Raw genomic sequence first — 5,378 nt, 5'->3', positions numbered from 1 at the left:
AATATTTTGATGTTTAGAATCAACTATCGTAAAAAGTGCAGCATCTTCAATATGTCTGTCAGTTGCCATGTTAATAACTTACCTGGAGTAAACCAAAGCATTATTTTTCTCTCAAGATTTCATTCAATGAAAAATTTTCCAGTATTTAAAGTGTCTTCTGGTTCTTTACCACCAATTTTAGCACTGTAGCCCTTAGGCATCAGTATAAGCTTAACTGTATAAGTATTTGTATAGATAGTAATGGAGGAATATGAGCCTTTTCAGAAGCAGATTTGCCTAAATTATTTTCAGCTAAAATTTCAGCTAAAGGATTGAAGCCACCTAAATTTATCATTAAAAGAGGCAGTCCTGCCTTGTTTTCAGTTTTTTAGCATCCTTTCTTTCATGTTGCTGCATGTAACTGTGGATTACATCAGGGAACTGGATAGATACAAGAAATACAAAAATATAAGAAATTGCTTTTGCTAGTTCTAGCAAATTTACCATCTGAATTGTGATAACTGATTATTTTCCAAGAGTCTATGCTCCTGTAGCACTTACCTTTTATTTAACAATTAAGTAAATTTCTAGACCCCATAATTGCACAGAAAAACCTAAAAAAGTGTTCTGAGTTTATCTGAGCATATCAGATCCCTGAGGTTCCTGAAAAAGAAGAAATCTGACTTTAATTTAAATTTTTTGAATTTCAAAAGGTTCTCTACAAGTTAAGGTTTATTATACTGAAGTAATATGAATATTACTTTTGGATTTAACCTTTGGAATATCAAAATCTTAATGCAGTAGTAGCCAAAGGCATTTTTTAAGGCTGAAGGAACACAGAAGGAGAATCATAGGATCATCTAAAAATTTAGGTTATAGGGAGATTTTGGAGGCCATCTGGTCCAGCCTTCTGCTTGGATCAGGGTTAATCTCAAACTGGATCGTGTCACCCAGGGACTGTCCAACCAAGTTTTGAAAAATCTCCAAGGACAGTTTCCCACAGTTCTTGAACAACCTGTTCCAGAGCTTTTTCATTCCCTTTGTGCATTGTTTTTTTCCTTAAGTCCAATTATAGTTTTCTTTCTGTAAATTGTGATTGTGACTTCTTTCCTTTCACTGTGCACCCATCTGAAGCATCTGTTTGCATTTTCTGTCACTCCCCTTGAGGCAAACAGACACCCTCTCAGCCTTCAGACCCAGTTTCCTCTGTTTTTACATGCGTGTCAAGTGCTCTTGCCCCCTCCAAATCATGGTTTCCTTCCTCTGGACTCTGCGGCTTCTCAGTATTTCTTTTACATCAGTAAGCCCAAAACTGGGCTGTGGACAAAACTGGCCTGAGCAGTGGGGGTTAATCACCTCCCTGGAGCTGCTGGCCATGCCCAGGTTCCTGCAGCTGTCTGCAGTGAGCCTTCCTCACTTCGAGGAGCTCGGCTGGCTCAGTCAGTGTTTGTCTGCCACAACCCACAGGGCTGCTAGGGTTAAACTCACAGCAGACCAGATGAAACCCTGGAACAACAGGTGAACAGCACTTTTACCTATGCATGATTCAATTAATTTGACTCAAAAAGCATCCAACTTTGATTGTCTCAAGCTTTTTACGACAAATATTATAATCTGATAAAAAGAGACCCCTATTTGTCTTGGCTAACGTGGAAAATGCTTCTGATATCAGAGCAGCTATGCCAGGTCAGAATCTGACATGATATGCTGAATAACAAAGAGGCAAAAAAAAAAAGGTAATACATTATATATTAGAAAACATATACTGGAAACTATTATTCTATGCTTGGAAAGCTTCGAGCATTTTTTAAAACGATGAATATCTCTGCTGTTTTCAAAGATGATTTAAACCAAAGTTTAGTTGCAAGCTGTAACTTGAGACTGTTGTGAGTTATACCACTGTTTTATTATTCTTAATAGCATCAAGTCAATCCAGAGATATTTCATCCTGCAATTTTCTTCTGATATGAAAATGCATAATGTTAATCTTTGTAATACTTTATAAACTGACCATAAACCAATGTTTATGGTCAGTTAATCATTGTATTACTTTGCTTTAGGTAATTTAGTACATTACCATAATGTAACAATCTACTTAATATAAATTTTAAAGTGAGCACAGTGCAAGTTGCAAGGCATTAATATATTATGTTTTCTAACCAGAAACTCAGAAGCACAGCTAAAGTTTAGATGCAGATCAGATATTTTCTGTTTTGAGTGACTTAGTGTTTTGCCTAAAGAATATTGTGATTTTTTTAATGAAAGTCATTACATTATTATTTTTTATTATAGTGTGCCTTGCAGCTCATTTAGAAGTCCCAACAGGTTTGGAGCAACCATTGTAATAATCACAACACAAGAACATCATATGAGGAAGCCTTCTAGAGCATCAGTCTGGATACATTGTAGGGTACCATTTCCACAACACTGAGGCATGTCAAATCCCACTGAATCCAGAGGAAATTTAAAAGCTGTCATTAGTGGGAGTTCAAATGAAAAGCATTAATGCTAACACATGATGACATTATTGATTATGTGAAAAAATAATACAGTGAGTGGAGGGTGATGCAAAAGTAATAGCAACTTGTGATTTTGGAATTTAATTAAATTAATTTAATTAATGATTTTAAAAACATTCTTTATATCATTAGATGGTGAGTTAAATACAATGGAAATTGGTCGATCTTGCCACTAGTATCTTCCATAGACTTGTAAGAGACAGCTATGCTCCCTTAAGGACAGCTGAAACAGAGGTAGATTCCAGCCAAATCAAGACCTTCCACAGTCCAAAAAAGAAACTAAGTCCTCCTAACCTCAGTGAAGAAGTTCAATAGTAGGGACAGTTATTTTTCATTGGGTATTGCATGACTGAAGCTCTACGTACATACAGAAACTGCTGTCTCCCTCCCTGAGAGAAGAAAAATATTGTCAGCAGAACACAGAGAACCTGGACATGAGAAAAAGTAAAATAATAAGATTAATAATTTAAAAGATCTGGGTCAGATTTCTACTATGGTTAGGGAGGAAAAAAAAAGGTGGGGTTTTTTTTTTGTAAGATCGCTTTATCACCATTTTCAACTCTTAGGCACCAAATTTTAGCTAAGTGATCTGCTTTAAAAAAAGGACTGTACCACATATCTCAAGAATGCTCTTCCTCCTTTATGTAGCCAATTAAAACTAGTATTTTTTTGTTGTTGTTAATTGCTTCTATAATTTGCTATATGCATAATCTGATACATAGTGTGCTCACAAGTATGCATTTTAGCTTGACATAGCTTCATCACATTTCATTGTGATGGAAGTAATTTGTTCATCTGCAAAGATGAACAAATCTAAGGCTCTGCCGAAACTTGAACTGTTTGCAATAAATAGAAAGAGGTAGCAGGAAATGGATCCAATCTCTGACTGTTGCATGGAAGAAAATGAGCTTTATGTATTGGGCTTAATTGTTGAAGACATGACAGAACCAAAAGAATCATACTTAATTATGAAGGATAACACAGTGGTATTAGCTTAGTTGTTCAAAGAAATACCAATACTACACATAAAAATAAACATCTTTTCACAGAAATAATTAATGCAGGGTCTTGACTACTCTTGAGCCCTGAACAAAATCAAGCATATTTTTGCATTTCCTTAAAGTAAACAGAGAGGCAAATTGTGGCTCAAAGAGACAATGAGTCTCCTGGCTTTCCCTTTCAGTGCCTGAGTTCTTGCATGCTGGTGCAACTAGGTCACACAGTGCAAGATTCCCTATTGTGGTTATTCTTTTTATTCGCCTCTCACAGCTCCCCTGGGTATTAGCAATAAAGGGGTGTTTTATTCCCTTATTCTCCCTCCTATCCTGCATAGCCATGCAAACTGGGTCACAATTTGGACCATAATTTGTAACACATCTGTGGATCCCTACAACACTTTATAATCTACATATGTTCAACCTGCCCGGAACTGTATGAACTTCGCAAGCATTTTATTTGGGAGCAGGGAGGGAGCAGTGCAAAGTGACTAGGTCTTCCTTTTTTTTTTTCAATCCTGTATGAGAACAAAACCCATAAATGGTTTCATTATAATCATATTTACTGCATTTGTGTCACTGCATAGCAACATCAACAGGGCTGAGATAATCAGTATGATTTCATATTTTATTGTAATGAGATTACGTTGAAGTTTAACCTCTGCTCTGAATTCCCAGATTCATTATATTTTATCCTATGTTATTTACATTATTTTGTAATACATTTTGCTATGAGTTACTAAATGTCTCCAGAATTTTAATTGAGTGTATTTTTTCTTCAGAAAGTTTCCAATTTGATTTTATTAATATGAAAAATATGACATTCTTGACTGTTTACAGAAACAATGACAGTTTTGTCAGACATTTAATTGTATATATACCACAGTCTCTAAAACAGTTAATTCATTTAAATTAGATTAATGAAAAAGAAAAGGTACATTAAAAAATTAAATGCTTACATGGAAAAAGTTTATTTTGGGCTAGGCACTGTTTTATATTGCTTATTTTTACTTTAAGACAATCCCTTTCTTCTCCCTCCAGCCTTGATTAGGCATATTACCAAATGGCATAAAAGGAAAGATTTTGTGAGACAACTACACAGAAGTGCAACTGGAATGGGACAGGAGCCCTAACCTGAAATACAATTTTCAAAAGAGTCCAGCCACTCAAAGTATGGTAGTAGGAATAGTTCAAATATATCACATAATCCAAGTTAAACAGAGTGGATTATGTGGACTTCAAAAAGTCTTCAAAAAGACTATGCTAAATGCACTTTATCATTATTTTGCCTCTTCCTCTCACACATTCATGTCAACATAACTGAAGACATTTTTAGTCTTTAGCTGATGGGACTTGTACCAATAGGACTTATTTCAGGAAGATCTGATTCCCTTCCTAGATTAATTGACCCATTTTACTGCTGCTTCTGAGCTGCAGGGCTTCCCTGTAGTGGCTGAAAGCCACCACTTCCTCATCTTTAACCCCTGGTGTGATGCTTCTGGGTCTACCCACAGCAGAAGTTACTGAGCATTAAGGGTGGACTTACCTGATATGCTTTGTGAAGACTGAAAATTTATCCCAAGGACTCATGGTAACAAATCTGCTATCGATCAGGGACACATGAAATCCCACATGCCTGTGTAACTAGACAGCATGGAAATGGAATTGGTTGAAAAGGTATTTTAAAATGAAACAGATATAACTTGTTTAGAAATAGTACAATTCCTCATAGGGGATGGGATTTAATTTTTGGTTTTAAAAGAAATCTCCAGGTTTTCCAGCAAAAGAACAGTTTAGACAAAGTGTTGGAGACCAAACACTACAGTGAACCAGGTTTCACCCAGTTCTCTGTGCAATTATTTGTGGGACACTACAAAATAGTACA

At 35.8% G+C, this 5,378-nt stretch overlaps 1 long non-coding RNA gene across 1 annotated transcript; it reads right to left on the bottom strand.

The window, feature by feature from the left end:
- Positions 1–572: 572 nt before the first annotated feature.
- On the bottom strand, positions 573–5,138 carry LOC146441025 (uncharacterized). The gene is made up of 3 exons (XR_014850389.1): positions 5,040–5,138; positions 1,336–1,485; positions 573–642 (listed from the first exon to the last, which is right to left on the bottom strand). It is a non-coding gene; the product is annotated as an uncharacterized LOC146441025 (long non-coding RNA).
- Positions 5,139–5,378: the final 240 nt, after the last annotated feature.

Source organism: Lichenostomus cassidix, chromosome 2, assembly GCF_008360975.1.
Source record: "Lichenostomus cassidix isolate B80296 chromosome 2, HeHo_3.0, whole genome shotgun sequence".
In the NCBI taxonomy this organism is placed as follows: Eukaryota; Metazoa; Chordata; class Aves; order Passeriformes; family Meliphagidae; genus Lichenostomus; species Lichenostomus cassidix.
The sequence above is the reverse complement of the archived record's forward strand: the minus strand, read 5'-3'. Positions and strand labels throughout refer to the sequence as shown.